The sequence below is a fragment of the Harpia harpyja genome, chromosome 10 (genome assembly GCF_026419915.1).
Source record: "Harpia harpyja isolate bHarHar1 chromosome 10, bHarHar1 primary haplotype, whole genome shotgun sequence".
NCBI lineage: Eukaryota > Metazoa > Chordata > Aves > Accipitriformes > Accipitridae > Harpia > Harpia harpyja.
In genome coordinates this window covers 34,824,671-34,842,866 of record NC_068949.1, presented here as the reverse complement: position 1 = coordinate 34,842,866, position 18,196 = coordinate 34,824,671, and the positions used below count along the sequence as shown (strand labels likewise).

The 18,196-nt window shown below is 39.5% G+C and overlaps 1 protein-coding gene across 6 annotated transcripts in view; it reads right to left on the bottom strand.

Annotated features, from left to right (window-relative positions):
* The window catches only part of ADD3 (adducin 3), a 102,705-nt gene that overhangs the window by 62,628 nt on the left and 21,881 nt on the right, over window positions 1–18,196 (bottom strand). For 4 of the 6 annotated variants that reach the window (XM_052798940.1, XM_052798941.1, XM_052798938.1 and 1 more), the window contains exon 2: window positions 4,038–4,082. The exons of 1 other annotated variant lie outside the window; for it this stretch is intronic. The gene's annotated coding sequence lies outside the window, so the exon portion shown is untranslated. Of the gene's footprint in view, window positions 1–4,037; window positions 4,083–11,138; window positions 11,230–18,196 lie in introns of all 6 variants that reach the window. One more of the 6 variants, XM_052798939.1, reaches the window with a different exon arrangement.

Genomic DNA, 18,196 nt, shown 5'->3' with positions numbered 1-18,196 from the left:
ATCACATATTCTGTTTCATCATTCATGCAGACAGGATTATCTAGAGTCACCAACATTTGAAGAGCCCCACCTGGGTGACTTAAATGGCCCCAATTAAAAATCTGACCAAGATAAGAAAGTTCACCCTGACCATGAGGCTCAGAGGGGACAGTAAATTCACATTTAACAGGAGGATCCCAGGCCTCTAGGATGCTAAAGTATGATTCTGTCAGGGCTGGTAACTGATATAACAGAATATAATCTTTCCACATTTGCATGAAATGTTATATATGCAGGAGTAAACACTTATTAAACAGTTTCCCTTGCTCAAGCCTACTAAGGGGTGTGCCTAAACAGATTTCAAGCCAATGTTAATCCCAATTCCTCCTTGCTGGACTGGAAGGGTAAAGGCTGGTAGGAAAATGGAGACAGATGTGTTGAAAGATGCATTGGGGAGGAAAAAAAAAAAAACCAAACAAAAAACACTCAAGAGCATGCTTAAAATAGTCTCACAAAAACCATCTAGCCTGTCTCTAGGCTTAGAAAGCCCAGGGGCTCAAAAGCACCAAGCAGCCTGGTTAGGAACATGACCTTTACCAGTGCTGCTACAGTCATCCTGCAAAACAGGTATGCCCCCGTTCCCTGTGTGTGTGCACGTGACAGGGAATGGGACACTAAGGACTAACACTTTAAGTAGAGTAGAGACAAATTTTGGTCAACTCTACATTGGTAATGTGCAAAAATACTTTGGTAACTGTCCTACTCTGCCCTACCTTGATCTCTTCCTCAGTACTATGTCTAAGGGGATTTTAAAAGTCTAATTTCTAGCAAAATGAGTAACCAGGGTGTAGAAGTGTGCTTCATATCAGAGAAAGACATTAAAAAAGCATTTAAAAAAAAAATCAACTTTACAAACTTGCTGAATCTTAAAGTAGAGTTTTGTGAGATCGTTTCAGAAAATGGCCCCAACAGGTCCCTTGAATGTTTTAACAGTTCAAGGTCTGAGCCCTCCTCACATGAACCATGTGGGACAACAGAAGCTGAAGGGAATGCAGCTTGCCAAACAGCTAAGAGCCAATACAATTTTATTGTTGGGGGTAATGCATCCAGCCTCTCTGTATTTCAGGGAGAGCTTGGGTTATTTTTTAAGAAAAATCAATTCAGGTGATAAATTTGAACAGATTTAGACTAATCTTTCATCTTACTGTATTTTTGTACCATTTGCTTTCAGACTGTTCCTTAGACAGAGCAGGAAATAAAAAGGCAGTCGTTTTACCATGTTCTCCCATCGTTATAATGCGATGCACCAGATTGGAGTTATTGAATAAGCTCATAAACCCCCAGGTTACATTCTTCTTCATCTGCAGCCTTGCCTTTCAAGTGAGCTCTACTCTTATTAAAAGGACCAGAGGCTGTCCTCAGGCATACCCCGTCTTTGAAGATGAAGCCCCAGCTACATTTTATGGAAAAGACCTCTCAGTTCATACCTTCGCCAAACTGCATAGCAGGTTTAAACAATTACACAAGACAGTGGATTTAGATTCCAGGCTCCTCTTACTCAGTCTCAAGTTTTAAAAAATAATATTTTTCTTTCTGCTAGGGCACTCCTGAAAAAATGTTCCAAACAGTGATGATCCAAAGGCATTAAAGAAAAAAAGCTACAGCTTAAACAGCGTGACAGATTATGAATAAAGAAACCCTTCCCATATGGAAAAATTTTTAAAATTTGACATTTCTTTTCAATATGCATTAATCAGAAAGACAGTAGTGAATTCTGACTGCTTCAGAGAGAAGAGAATCAAAACTCTTGGGATATATTACACAAAAGAGCAATTGCAAAGAAGGAAGAACAATCCTATAGTTTCTTTTAAAACTTAACTATTAACAGTGTTTTCTTAAATGGCTGGGAAAGTCTGCAGTTTGGAGCCAGCCACATGTTACTTATCAATGCTTCAAATGCAGGGTGAGTAAGAAAGGCCATGTCTGGTTCCTTTTGCAATAGGGAAAAATCTCTTTTGAAGTCTTTCAGAGGGACTGACGGGGGAGAAAGTGTCAGGAAAAGGATCTGACAGGTTTTGCACAGTGAGGGGCAAAAAAATGTCTGGAGTAAAATCTCTTGTCTAAATTGGGCAAAGAGATAGAAACCTCTCCTTCAGCACTAGACACGCCAGATAAAAAGTCCGGACTCCCTTATATCTTTTTTCCAGCCACACATGAATTCCTTTTTATGCTTTTTGCCAGCTTCTCATCTTACCAGGAGCCTGCAGGAGAGGCTAGTCCAGCACCGAAGGGAACACAGCCACGCTGGGGCTCCATATACAGGAGTCCATCTCCCAAGATTCCAGGAAAACAACTTGTATTTTTAACACCCCAAGCATCACCGAAGACCTCAATATAAAGATGGAAGTGATTGTGTGAACGATCTTAAAGCAAAAGTCAAAGGACCAAGAAATTATTCTGTTTCTTGAAATGAAAGGCATTATCAATGAACATGTCACTGCCAATATCACTGTTGCGCTCTGGGACAGGATTTCTCTCCTGTATTTTCAATTCTGTACAAATAACTAACCTGAGAAGTTCTGCAATACCTGCAATGTAAGCGTAATTATCCACCAGCAGGCCAAGAACCAGACACATTTCATTTTTACCAGCACTGTAAATTGCTCTGCCCTTTCTTTTAAATTCCCACACTCTTGAAGACACCAAACAAAAAGAAAACATCCGTTATATTTCCTCAATCACAAAGATAAATGCTTGATATAACCAGTCTGTATTAAAAGTAGAAATTTGAGAGATTAGTTCTATATAAACTGTACTCTTATCTGTAGCAAACTGCTTTTGCATGTGTTGCATGAGCAACCTACACAGCTAAAAATATGCAAACTTAGCATTAACTCAACAGGGCAGAAAACTCCAGAGTTCACTACATCATCACTCACAAGTAACAATTTCATGCACTCTTAGTGGAACAAGGCAGCTTAGCACTATTCAATCTGAAGCGCACAGAAGTATGCACTAAGCTTTATTAATAAAAGCCATTTTCTTTACATTTTGATAAAGAGATAATGTTTTGACTCCTTCCTTACTTCTGCCTCATAGCATTGCATTTACAAGGTACGTGTAGCATTTCACAGGCAATATTTCACAGCAAATAAAGGAGAAAAACTTTCTCCAACGCAAAAAAAAAGTTACCCAAAAAGAATCCTAGCCAGGTGTTAGCAACAGGATTATTTTAATATAGTCTTTTTAGTTACATAACAGGCATGAAAATGTAAGTTGTAACACTGTCTTATTTTAATGAAGGACTGGGGAGCTATAGAAAACACCGGTAGAAAAAAAAAAAAACTTCAGATGAGAGATTAGGCACTGAAATCCCTAACAGGCTGCACTGCAAGAATGTTTGCCGCCTTTTATAAAAACAAAGACTACAATACAATATACGCTAGCTATATCACAGTAAGACTTGTAAGACATAATAGTCAGAAGTGTCTGAAAAAGGTATGAAAAAAACCCGAGTTCCTCACTTGTGAAATATAGGCTACTGCTCAGGTTTTGCTGTCTTCATACTCCCCCTTTTGCATCCTTACGAACTGTACATGTAACGGTTAAATAAAGTGCTGAAGTCTGCTAATTACTGTGACGAATGTCAAAGCTGCAAGCACCACATTCACTCATCTTCAATGATACTTATCATCAGCTGGTCAGTGTACCCAGTTGTACAAACAGGGAATATCTACCTCACTGTGGCTGGAACTTGCAGGACACCTCAATACCCTTACACATAAGACGTTCCATTACATATTTAGAGCAAATATTATGCAGTACTGTTCAGACTCTTGCATACATACCAAAGCTAAGGTACAATTTCATCCCACTAAAGTATTTTACACAACATTAATGAGATTGAAGTTATTGTGGGGTTTGTCTGTGCTTTTTAAAAACACCACTTTAAAGTGGCCGTTTGCCAATTCAGTTCCCCTCCTCTCCCTTAAAATCATTACACTAAATGATGAGCAAGAACACAGCCAAGAATTCAGACAGCAAAATGTTTTAGGTACCTTGATTTTTTCCACAGCTCTCCTTCCTCTAGTAATGTAGCTGACCTGTAAAATAAAACAAAGATTACTGACTCCTGGTAGGCTTTGCAATGTTACTGGAATACATTGTACATTTAAAACTTAAGAAAGCATTAACACATCATTTAGTTTCTTGATCTCTTTTTTCAGAATATTTCATTGAATTGTTTTAATTTGTTATCCTATAATGCATTTTTCATATACAAAAATCTCAAAGGGAAGTCTCACTTAAGAGAGCCTTGTTGGGAATCTCCCCATTTTGCCTCATGCACACCAAGTTACAAACCAAAGTAAAATCCAGCCTACCTACTGCATTTTTAAAATAGACCATAACAGCCACAATCCACAATTCCTCTTCTAGCCCAGCAGAAGCTGGACTCCAGAGCAGCCGCTACACTGCCGAGTGGGCAGGCTCCGGTCGGGTGGGGAGCCGGAGAAAGGAACACAATACCTCTCTTTGAAGGTTGACAACTGCTGGTGTGCAAAGTTCATAAGGAAACAACTGCCTTGCTCTGACCCTTTCCCACCACTGAGCAGCTATGGGTTTTCCTCTTGCCTTCATCTTCTAACATGAAAGTAAAATGAATAAATAAAATAGCAATTGTTTACTTCTATCACCTTTTGTCTTCTCAGTCTTTGAGCACAAGTTATCTTCAATCAAACCTGACAAATCTATTTCCATCATCTTCCCTTTCCCCTCAACCACTCCTACAAGGAAAAGCAGTTATTTCCTGGGGGAAGAGGGCCAGACTCCTTGATTTCATACATGCATACAAAACATATGCTACATTTTCTTTTTTAAGATCTATACATCGCAAATTAGGCATTTTATGCATTGTGAAAACACTGAGCTCAGCCTACCATCAGGCACAGGCAGTACTTCTCACCAACCTGTTAACCCATTTTTAAGCATCAGGTTGTAACAGCCTCTTTCAACCATTACCAGCTTTTCCTTTTTACTCTTTCATGACGTCAACACAGTATCCTCAAGCATTACTGTTTAGGTCTTCTCAGTATATTGTACTACATATACTTCACCAGTTTCAGCATTTCAGCAGGCTGGCTATCCTATTCCCCATCATCACTAAAAGCTGGATTATTCGATGTTCTCTATGAATTTCAGCAGTAAAGAATTGACTTCCAAAAAAACAGTGTCCACAAAAAGAAGGCAAGTAGAATTATACAAAATTACTGTAAGACATTATTGTCATATGATACCGTGAAGCAAAAACCCAAAACTTCCAAGAGAACCACAGTTAAAATAAGATGTTATTGCATGTGTGCTCAAATTGTCTATTTTCCCTGAATTACTTTGTTACAGAAAGTCAGTTCCTTGCTCACTTGAGAAATAAATGTTGCCACAAATACGGCATTATTTTCAGCAAGTTCATACTTAGGAATGAACAATGTACTTATACTCAGTATTAATACAGGTAAACAGCCACAAAACTATTTCATCTACGTTTAGACCTGACAGGAGTACAGATTTAGGGGACAGAATCAGCTCTAGCCAGGTGCTCTGTGTGGGGCTTGGGCAAATTTGCTTATTTTGCTGTCCTGCCAACTGCTCCCTGGCAGAGCATACAAAGCGATGGCAGTGACTGGGGAAAGAGAAGGAAGTATATTGGCACCAAAATGTTGTGTTAGAGCAGGAGCCCTCCACAGCATCAGGAATTTAAACACTTTAACATGACTGTTTATTCTTGGCATGAGTACGGTTTATTTTTCATCTACTTCACACTGCTAGAGATAAGGGAATGCTATTTCTATGCAAGTTCCTGATAGACTATTTTAAGCATAGCCGTCACCCACAAGAAGAGATCCCGTCTTGCAGGCTAGCAGCTACTGTTTCTAGAGGGCATGAGTAGACCACTCACAGACACAAAAATTTCACATTCTCTCCAATTTTGTCAGCTCTGGGTCCAATAGCATTGGTTGGCAGAACGTAGAGATGCCCGTTTATGATGGTGTTTAACACTACTTTAGCCCCCTTGGAGTTGCACAGCACTGCTCACTCCCATGGGGACCAGCATAGCCCCAAGTAAGCGATGGCCAGCTTGCTCAGCTGTGTTGCCACCTCTGGGCACTGGAGAAGTTGAAGACTCCACAGCTCTCAGCAAAAGGAGGCAGTGGGGGAAACAGCTGAAGCCAGAAACTGTGACACTCCAAACATCATAGGCTTTTGAGCAGATTTTTTTCTGCCCTTTGTCATAAGCTCTTTGCTACAATCCCTTTCTTCTTCTTCACGTCCTTTCTCCCTAGTATCACTCAATGTAATTCCACAAGCTCTTCCTCTCTCCCCCTATCAAAATTCTCATTATTTAAAAAAAAAAAAAAAAAAAAAAAAGAAAACCAACAACAACCCCCCCCCAAAACAACAACAAAAAAACCCCCAACAATTGTGAAACTACTATGCCATTTGGTGCCATGACCTAGTTCACTCTGCTTAACCCATCGGGGTCTTTTCATCCCATTCTACCCAGCCCTTGAGTATAGGCAAGAAACTCTTTGACATAGGCACTGGCCAGCAGTTGTCTTCCCTGTGCTTAGCATTGTTTAGGCCATATTCTCAGCTCTTATTCATTAATTAAATGCCTCTGTGGCCAAAATAAAATTATACATCTAGTAACAAAGGATGTAGATTGTATCAAGAATGGGAAAAAGAAAATCTGAAAAGGAGTAACAGTCACACAGTAAAGAACCAACTCAAAGCCAGCTCTCAGATCAGGGAAAATAATAACTGAAAGACATTACTGAATGAATAAATTAGGAAGAGAGATGGATTTTAACTCAAGATATGACAGCAGTAAGACAAATATTGAACATGAGCAGCTTCAAAAAAATTTGGAATACATCTGAATTAATGCATATGCCAGAAATCAGACATATTACACAAATCCTAACAGGATATTGAAAATGCAAGTACAAATTAAATGTTAAATGAGGGCTTCAGCCTGTAGGACAAAAGGATTTGTGTGTCAGAGGTACCATTTCTCTTCTTGAGAATTAAAGTGCTATTGGAGAGCTAGCTCTCCCCTGCTCAGAGAAGCAACATTTTAGAGCTGCATCCAGAAACTATGAGTAATCACAATGATGGATAGTCAAGGAACTCATGGGATATCCCAAAGAAACACCTCCTGGAATGAAAATACAATCTTCTTCAACTACTCCTATTATAACGGCTGATAAGAGTATATTAGGAAAATACACTTCTGGTTTGAATCCAAACCTTGAGTATAAAAAGCAAAGCCCTAATAAATATTTAAGAGAATTTTGAATTCCAAACTGAACAGTTGGCAACTAATTTCTTTTTTTAACAAACAAAACCATCAAAAGATTGTGCAACTCTAAGAGCCCTTAGGGAAACAATTGGGAATTTTTCATAACATGGTATTTCCTTATACCACTGACCACAGGAATGCAAACAGTTCCACCAAACAGAGACTTCTTCATTGGAAACAACTGACAATCTAACAATGTTTGCATCTTTTCTACTCTCAGCGCTCAGCATACAAAATAGATGCTACAATAGGATACAGAAGTGTACCAGGGCCATAAGGTATCTTCACTAAAACTCAGCACCTGAGAAGCTTTACAAGAAAATATTTCCCAAGGGTTAGAGAGAGAGAGAACTTCTGTTTAATTATCAAGCATCTTTGTCTAATCAAAATTTTTTTTCTGTTGCAATATCTACTTATTTATTGGATTTTCCCAAAATACTGTTAGCATCCCTATCAACCAGAAACAGACCCCTAGCCCCAACCATAACTCAGTATACCAGTAACAAGGCTCAGTCCTGCAGCATTCCCTGACAGTAAGGCAGGTGATGCTAGCGAGGAGCACTGGCACAAAAACATTGGCTGTTACTCAACTTGCCAAGTGGAAGAAAAAGCAGTACTACCAGTAGTATATCCCTTGTACCTTACTCAATATCCCCCATGTTAGTCTAATGAATAGATTTCCTCACCAACTTCTCTGTTCGGGATTATTGTTTGAGCAATGCAAACTGACACTATGAATCCCCTCAAAGGAAGCTGGAAATGTTGGTGTATCGGTATGGGCAATGGCACTCTTCACACTCACAGCCTACCAGCCTTCAGACCCTGCATGAAGAGACCAAGTATCAGAGATACCCCAAGGGAAAGGCAAGACAGGCATTACAAAGGACTTAATTTTCTTGACAGCTAATTAACAAGTAACTATCATGGAGAAAGCAATTTACACCCTGTGCTGAGCTTCATGCTGCGAGAGAAGAGAAGGAACATAAGCAATGGTAAAAACAGAGTATCATCAGAATTCAGGAAGGCATCAGGAATGCTAAAAGGTACTAATCGGCACCCTGACAAGTATCTGTCATTGCAAATTTGCAACTCAATTAAGCCAAGATTTTAATCAGGGCTACAACTGTACTTAATTCTCTCCATTGCAGCTGAAGGAAAGCAAGGGGAACAAGTCATAAAAACAGAACAAAACTGAAATGTGCTACAAAGAGACCAAATTGTTTTCAGAAGGAAAAAACAAAACAAACAAAACCCATGAAAGACAAAGCTTTATGGAGTTAGTGTGCCAAACAAGTCAAGAATTTTGGATGGTAGAAAAGACAGACAAGTGTCAACTTCAGATAGAGACGTTGAAGAACTTTGCTTGTGTGGAAGAGTGTTTACAATCTATAGCAGAGGGATTATTACCCTGGTAGTCAAGGAAACCACTCTTAGAATTACAAGATTTCAAATTTTGGAATTCCCCTTTTAGGAGGGAACATGGAAAAATCCTCCATGCTCTTCAAAAAGGAGAATGGGATATGGCCCTGGTGTCCCATGTGCGGGCGAACAGGGCCAGATGGCTTTGACAACAAACTCATCCCAATGGCACCGCGGAGGAAAAGGTCACTGTCATAAACGAAACGTGTCTGTACTGTACTTTATCTTCTGAGACAATAAGTGATAAAATAGCCATTGCAAGTCTCCCATAATATTTTCACATACAAAACTATTTAGCAGGGGTTACTGAGCAGGAAGCTAAAAATCTCAAGCTAGGCTTTTGTTTGAACTATTGCATCTCTTGATTTTTTTTCTTTCAGAGATGCACATTGAACTCTCAAAGCGCTGACCTTGCATCACAGCACATTCTTGGTGTTGCAGAATTCAACTTTAGAACTAAAGTTACAAACATATGAACCCTCCCCCTCCTTTTTAGATCATGCTAAAGATCTAAACATAAATTATACAAAGAAGCAGCTTGGTTTAATTACAAATAGTACACCAGAAAATTATTTTTCCAGTTACTATCATAACTAGATAACCAAAAAACCACATCAGCTGATATGCCAAAATCTGTGCATTTAGAAGACTACTCAAAAGCTATTTTTTATTTTTATTACTGTCAGCATCCTAGAGAAAAACATGCACCAAAAGCTTTTCAATTTAATCTTACTGGTGATGCTATAGAGAACTATCCAAACTCTGCAGACTTTAAGGCAAGGCAGTAGTTAGAGCACACCGCATATTTCCACAATTAGAACATAGTAACACCAAGCTACGCAAGAAATGATTTGCTGGTTTTCATTAAGATGCACAGTTCATTTTTATTTTTTCCTACAGTCGCTACACCAAGATGCATGTTCAGAATGGCAAGAAACTGTTGGGCAGAGTCTATGTAACACTTGTACTCAAGTTGAATTGGCACTACAATCAGTGGAAGCTTTGGTGCTGATCAGGAAGCAGAGATTGATTTTAGAAAAATGTTACAAGTCAAAGCTATTGAAGAATATCTGAAAAGCTTTAATTATGACTTCTGGCTGAATGAAATACATATGAAAATGAAGATGCTAATTCACACTTACCTCATGGTTTATAGTTAATAATAATACTCGCTATTCTATTTTACCTTTGTCATCTGATAAATCCCACTACTAAAGGCTCAATGCTCAGCAATTCAGTGTTGTAAAGAATATAGCTGCTGTCTGGTATCTACTCTAATTACTGTGTCTCAGCAAGACTGTAAAAATAGTTTCAGATGGGGTATTTTAATTACTGCATTATTAAATTTTCACATAAATACAGTCCGAGCACTGGAAAATGGCAATTTCAGACATCATCTGAATGGTCTTAAGGATCTGGATGCTGGGTACAGTTCGGCAACAGGCATCCTAACTGGCCTCAGGAAAACAAATTTCAGCATTACGTACTTCTGCTCCCCTCGCCCCCTTAAAATGAGGTGGAGTCCCTCCTGAGACTGGCATTAGTCAAGCTGTATTCATTCATATTTGTTAATACACTGCATCTCTTTCAGTGACAGGTACTTCAAGCCAGACAAAATACAAGTGCCAACTGTGGCTTCAAAAAGCCTGTCAAGGGGAGGTGGACAGTGTTCCTTTAGCCTTCATTATGAAAAATGAAAAAGCATACGTTAAAGCTACACACAATACGTCTAAGCAAAGTCATTTTCAAGCTACGCCCAAGGTTTGGGTAACCGTGAACAAAAAAGACACCTAGCATTTTCCAGCTGCTATTTAATGCCCCTGAACTTGCATCCTAATCTTTTTTCACCTCTACTTTTTTTGCTGCACTCTATGTATATTCTGGTATTCAGACTCTTCAGATTTTAAGTCTCTACTGGAACAAGAAAGCCACATATATCTTACATTCCTTCTTTTTAAAAAGAAAATGAAATGTGAAAGCCTGGCGTGACTCCTTTCTCACCTTTTGTTAGCACAGGTTTCCTGCTTTCTTCTTGTCCCTGAGACAAAATCTCTTTCTCATTTTCTACCAGTCTTTCAGTGTGAACTCCAACTCATTAGCTTTTGCTACAGTCTCATTACTGTCATCAGATTTCACCTATGAATATGTCATACTCACTCCACATTTTAAAAGTTGCTCTCAGTTTCTCACCTGAAACCATCCACTCCAACCACTCCTACCTAGCGGTTTACAGGATCCCACCCTCAGCAATACATATTCATTCAAAAATGCCAAGACTGCTAACGGTTTTAAGAAATCCCACCCTCCACCCATTGCAGGTCCCTCCTTTCATGCTTCGCTCCTACTTCTGCAGTCAGTTTTTAGCACCATCCCCTGCACTTACAACACTTCATCTTCGGCCCGCTCCTCCTCTTTCATTGCCATGTGTGCTCTTGGTATGAGAATTGCCCATAAGCATTGCTTTGGCTAGCCTCCTATAAATCATAAATACAATAGCTTACCACTAGGAAACAGCCCTGCACCTATCTAGCCCTTTTTATTCTCAATCTGACATCCACAAGAGAACATTTTTACATTTTACTCACCTCAAATTTGCAACTGGAAGCAACTTTTTGGTGCTGTATGCAGACTACCTACCTCGTGCTATGCCCAAGACACCCACTACAGCATCAAAGCTTCAAGAAAGGAATGGGCACTTCAGGGAGCAAGACCTCTGCTCCCTTGGGCTCCACCTCTCACACAAGGAAAGAAGACCAACTTCCCAACTCACTCAGGTATGTGCATTTGATACACCATTCTCATTAGACTTGCACGTAAAAAAATATAGTTAAACATTTGAAGTTATAGTACTGGTATAGCGATAGTGGTGTGCCTAAGGATAAAAAGCAAGGCAAGTTTCACAGGGCATCTTTCCATGCTTTTTCATATAAAGTAACAATAAGATCTAGCACATTCTCACATGACATTTCATTTCACAGCATGGTTTTTTGCAAACTGTCTTTGCCACTTCACTCCTAAAAATGTCCACTCAGGATGTTTTTACTAAGAAGAGATGCTAGCTAACTTGATGCGTCGACCACCTGAGCAGCCACCAATTCCTTTCTAATCTCACCTTTTCCTTTAATACCATGTTGTTTTCATTTCTAAGCCATCAAATCTACAGCATCTCTACACCTGCACCAGCACACAGTTTTCTCTTTCAGCTATGAAGCTGAAGCATTACTTCCATTCTACTTCAGTAACGTTACTTCCGAGCATTTCCAGCAAGGTTACTGGCATTCTGCATCTCTCTGAGACAGTCAGAACTTGCCTCATACCATGCCCAAAAACAAGAAGAGAAGAATGGAAATAAAAATGAAGCCCTGCAGCTGAAGTTTCAAGGGGATGGACAGGATTTTCCCAACACTCCCAAAAGTGTTTGAGGCAACCAGCCCAGTCGCATCAAGGCACAGCACAACCTCCCAGAAGGAATCTCTGTGCCTGATGACAGATGATCAGAAGACATTTCACAACATAAACTTCAAATGTATGGTATTATTTTCTTTCAGTATCAACTCATGGATAAAGCCATAGCTGGATTCATGACGCCACTATTGCTGCAAAACTAATAATGACCAGTGCACGTACAGATCTTTAAATATTTTTCCTCAGCTACAAAGTACCAAACCCCTTATTTATTGAAACAAGCCATATTTAGAAGTTAAGATTATGATTTGTTTACAAACTGACAAACTCCACTGGTGAAAGAAAAACAGATTTTTATCAGTATTCTTCCTACGCTATTCTGATATTATAAACAGAAACATTGCCTCTTTATATTCTTTAATTTAATCACACTCATGAAATGCTCAATCCAGACCACAAACTTGAGAAAGAATAGAAACCGATTACACCTTTTTTTTTTTTTTTTTTTTAAAAAAAAACTTCTGTATCTCACTTGTTCACTTTTGACTTCTACAAAGCTTAATTCATCCAACCTCCACCCTAACCCCTGGGAGCATCTTGTACTTTCCAGCCATCTGGACTGTATTTACTTTACTGAGAAGAAAGTTAAATTTGTTCATGAACAAAGAAAATCCCCTTACTATCTTCCCGTCTTGTCTGTACAGTTATTTTCTAAGTTCTTATTTTCTCAAAAAAATTATTGTGCCCTCTGGGGAGCTTGCACAGTCTTCCTTGTGACCTCTACTGATGTCAGACAACTTCTTCATTTACCATTTTCTAGTGCTGCCTTTTTTCTTTTTAAAAAGTGAAATTACTATTTTTCCCCTCAGTTTCCACCTTCTCTTCATAAAAGCCCTTACAAACAGCATGAAAGTTTACATATGATGGATTAGGACAGTAGCAATTGCACCAAAGTGTTTATTTAGAAAGCAAAAAGTGACAATTTTGCAAATAAAATGAACTATTGCCAAACTAAGATCAGAGACAAATTCAAAAGGAACATAGACAAACATTTATTTTTGAAGTTGTACTCATTTTGATGGTGTCCCTCCCTCCCCCAGTAGCTCACTGCTAGTGCAGGACTGCTGCATCTCCGTTCCTCCACCTTTCATCAAAATATCCATGCCGCAACTCCCCTCCCAACACTGCAGATACAAACGTGCCAAAGATGCTTGCAGAAAAAGTGCAAACTGCAGAAGACAAGCAACTACCTCAAACTGGTTTTTATTTTCAACCACATGTTCTTAAAACCCGATAAAAGTAGGTGGGTTTTATCTGAGCTGTTGTATAAGGCGTCCCTTTTAGTGCGTTTTATAACCCTATTTTTCAAGGCAAACCATCTCTTTTGATCAAAAGGTAGTCAACTATAGCTTAACATTAAAAACTATTTTGCAGCTTTATTCTACTCCACTTGACATGCACCAGAAATCTGCATCAAGTTTCAATGAAAGCCAGATTGGCCCCTTTGTTACAGAGAAAATTAATGAAAGCAATGTGCAATGCATGACATGCAGCTAACTTTTTAATTAGGAATTGAAGATTCCCGATGCTTTGTGATGCTTGACTCAAACATCTGATTAATTTCAAAACTTAATTCAGTTTAATGAGCTAATTTAATACCTGTGATAAGGGAAAAACACCAACGTAGAACTACACTGTACCATAAATTAGAAAACAAGTACTAGAAGAAAAATACCTTTCTAGAGGGATAATTGCTTAAAGAGAACTACCTGCTGTTGTTTATTTTCAGGTTGAACCTCTGAATTTAATTCAAAGAAGTGACCCTCCAGAGGCATAATGATTTTTAATGATCACGTCAAGTATCTTCTTGTTTCTTCAATGGCTCTTCTGCAATACCAAGGAGTAGAAGTTCAATCACAAATGTGCAGGAGGCTTCACCTCCGTACATTTACCACCGTAAACTCATTAGAGTAAGAAATACACAGTACAGAGATAACAACTACATTTTTAATTCATGGAACATGTCTATGTGAAAAAATAACTACTGAAATAACTCACCCAAATACCACCACATATGAAATAACGCAAAATAGATTTTGCGTAAAGCTCTGTGGCCGCACAAATGTTTGGACCAGAATAATTAAGGGCACAAAGCCGGGGCAGAAACACTTCCCTTGCTAACATTTACCTCTTCCACATCCACAAAATGAGGACTTAATGCAACATTAACAAAACCAAACATTCTGCAGTTGCCAGTTTCTAGACTGATTGAACGTTATTCCTTCCCAGTTTTTTGCCTCCTCATCTCCAAAACCCACAAAGGACCATCAGTATAAATAAACACGTTATTAAAATGAGCTGAAGCATAGTGAAGATGCAACACATCTCTGCCTTAGGGAAGCACTGCCAAATTATTTATCAGAAACAAAACACCAGGAGATCTGTTACCAGTTGAGCAATACCTCCACTAACGATGACTTTTTTTTGCCCCTTTATGTGATTTCAAGCTGTTCAAATTTTCCCCAGAATTTGTAATATTTCTTTTCTTTTAGAAGTGAAGACATGGACAATAATCAATTAGGCAACTGAACTTCCTTTTCTTGAGACACAAGCTGAACATTTCATGCAAGCTACTAAAAATAAGTTTTACTTCCAGCAAGGACAACTCCTCGCAGCTTAATCAAAGGAATAGCAATCACAGCCTAATGGGCTCTGTTCTCTAGAGCATCTGAGTTGGCAAATGATCAGCAAGAGAAGATTCACTGCAGAGAAGTGAGGACCAATATATTTGCACTTAGTGTGCATCAATTTAATTTTACGTGTTTCTAACAGAGAGAACATGAAGCGACTTGATTCTCAGTCCACAGTTATGGTATGAAATCAGTTTCTAAGGAAACAGGGCAGAATCTGAGGGAACAAAATTTTTGGGTTTGTGCTGCTTCTGTAGCAAATGGCATCATCTGCAGAAGGTGCATGTAGCAAAATCCCTCCAAATCAATTAAGGAATTGAATCTTGAGCATCCTGAACTAGCAATTTAACTAGCAACCTCACTGGCGAGGCACACCCATCCATTTGAGGAGGGAGAGCACAGAGGTGTAAGCAGGATGCACTCCTGCTCACCACCAGTACCAGTCTACTCCTCTCAACAGTGCAGGAAGAGACACTAAAAATAACCTGTAATACAGTTGGCACTTACTATAGTCTGCTCGTTCATGTGTGCCACAGTTCCCCTATGACTTTTTAAAAATCCAACTGCCCACATCTCATGGTTCTTCTTTCAGAGGGAAAACAAATTTTTAACCAGTGAGGCAGCAAACATTTCTTTCTTTCCAAGAACTCAAAGAGGGCCAGGTAAAAGGTGCTGATTTTCAGGATCTTCCACACCATGAACCCCAAGCGGGTTCCTCTGCTGCGATGAGTACTGGACTTCGGAGGGGGTCCCCCCGAGCCTCTCCACCAGCGGAGCTGAAGACATGGGGCTGCTTCAGATGCTCTCCCCAGCCAGTGCTGCACCCCACGTGCAGGGATCGCAGTCAGGACACAGGCAGACCCAAAGGGCAGCTATACCAGGGAACTCCACAAGATTGGTTCCTCCGAGCCAAAATAATCAGAATTCTTTGGAGAATTTAAAACTTCGTAAGTACGTGGTGCACTTCCAAAACTTTGAAATGAAACATTCCTTCTACCAACCAGCCACATAACCCACTGCTTAGCAATGGAAGTTGCAATGTGTGTATGTATCTGCAAGAGGCATAACAAGTCTTGTTATCCATCACTCTCACAATACAGCAATAGTTTCTCTCTGGGTATACAAAGGGTTTTTAAGAAAAAAAAGTTATCTTAAGTGCACATTTCCAAATAAATCCAGGTCTCCTTTACATTCGAGAAAAACTGAACCATGAATTGAAAAGAAAATCTTTCTAAAGCAGTTTCAATACAGGTGTTCGAGTGAGCTAATTTCAGCTCCAGAGAGAATGCTCCACAGTTTGCATATGAGCTGCGTTGGTTTGGGCAGGGACAATTCTTTTTGCACAGCTGTCCACTTTCAAAAGGAAAAGCCAATGCAACGCAAAACACCAGTATTAAGAGCTTACTACCAAAAGTGTTTGCCTGAAGGCCAGCAGCCCAGAGATAACAGCCCAGGCCTAAAATCCCGGACACGTTACCACAGGCCAGGATATTATTTCACTATGCTATTCCACTGCAGACTGCATGTCAATACCCATCTCTACCTATAAATTAATGGAACCTATTTTCAGCACAAAAGCTTCAAAATAAGTCCTTCTGACCAACCTCCCAAATTAATTATGCAAATGCTGTATGAAAGTGCACAGATCATTATTACTTCAAATTTTTAAACCCTTGCACAGATACTCTGAAAGGAAAAGAAAGTAAATGCCTAATTATACACATTGAATAATCCAGATAATGGCCTGTCACATGCATCACGCTGAATGCAAATCAGAATAATGGTTTTATCTGTAAACACAATGTGGAAACGTCAAATAACTTTGATCTCATCTTTGGCAAGAACACGCTTCTTTTAAATACCATTCTGTATTCAATGGGATATATATATATATTTAGCATTTTTTTCATGTTGACTTTCAAAGCCTTTCCTTACAAAACTTACTCTATAAGATATTCCAATAGAGATGAATAATCGTATTTCCCCAAACAGAAGAACGCTGCCACTTATTGCCTTGCTAAAAACAGTAGAAGCAACAATACTTTGTTTCCTTGAATGACAATAATGCAGTAAAGTGTGATTGTTTTTGTATTCAAAATGTCCATAAAGGCTGTACTCAAAAATTCCTGTGCTGAGGGGCACTTATCGCTTCAAAGAGAGGAAGAAAGGCATACCCACAGCAAGTAGCTAACCTCCTAATGCCTGCTGTGGAAATGAGTCCCTAACAGGCACTCCAGGTATGTTTAGCGGGTAGGGTTTTCTTCATTTCAGACTACGTCTTTCTTACACAGCAAAAACCATGCAGAAATCAAGAGAAGGGCTAAAACTGAACAGGTAGAAGCAGATGAGAATGCCCAGGTGCCATGATTTAACCCCAGCCAGCAACTAAGCACCACACAGCCACTTGCTAACTCCCCCCCAGTGGAATGGGGGAGAGAATCAGAACAGTAAAAGTGAGAAAGCTTGTGCGTTGAGATAAAGACAGGTAAAGCAAAAGCTGCATGCACAAGCAAAACAAAACAAGGAATTCATTTACTGCTTCCCATGGGCAGGCAGGTGTTCAGCCACTTCCAGGAAAGCAGGGCTCCATCACACATAACAGTTACTTAGAAAGACAAACACCATCTCTCTGAATGTCACCCCCCTTCCTCCTTCTTCCCCCAGCATTATATGCTGAGCATGACATCATACGGTTTGGGATATCTCTTTGGTCAGTTTGGGTCAGCTGTGCCAGCTGTGTCCCCTCCCAACTTTTTGTTCCCCCCCAGCCTACTTGCTGGTGGGGTGGTGTAAGAAGCAGAAAAGGCCTTGACTCTGTAAGCACTGCTCAGCAACAGCTAGAACATCCCTGCATTATCAACATTGTTTCCAGCACAAATCCAAAACATAGCCCCATAGTAGCTACCGTGAAGAAAATTAAATCTATCCCAGCCAAAACCAGCACACCAGGTTAGACATGCCAGGGGGGCAGCAGGAACCACTGCCATCGTCTTCATGTCTGGTACTAGAGAAATTCTTTATACCACTGCCCATTCTATAAAGCCAAATTTCAGCATGTGTTGTTTTAACACACTTCAAGACAGTACTATTAAGGGGAGATTAGGCTTTAAAGGAAACAGTTCCACCACTCAAGAAATTTAGGCTATCAGTTGGAAAAGAACAAATAAAGAATTTAAGTGGCTACATGATGACAGTAGCTATTTCAGGAATAAATGCAACAAAAATGTCCGTCTGTTGTATGGCACAGCAGTGTTTGCTTTCTCCCCCAGGCTTTGCCTTTTAAGATCTTTTGCCGCTTACAGGTAAAACGCAAGATACTAAATTTCATGTTGAGATTATACTACTT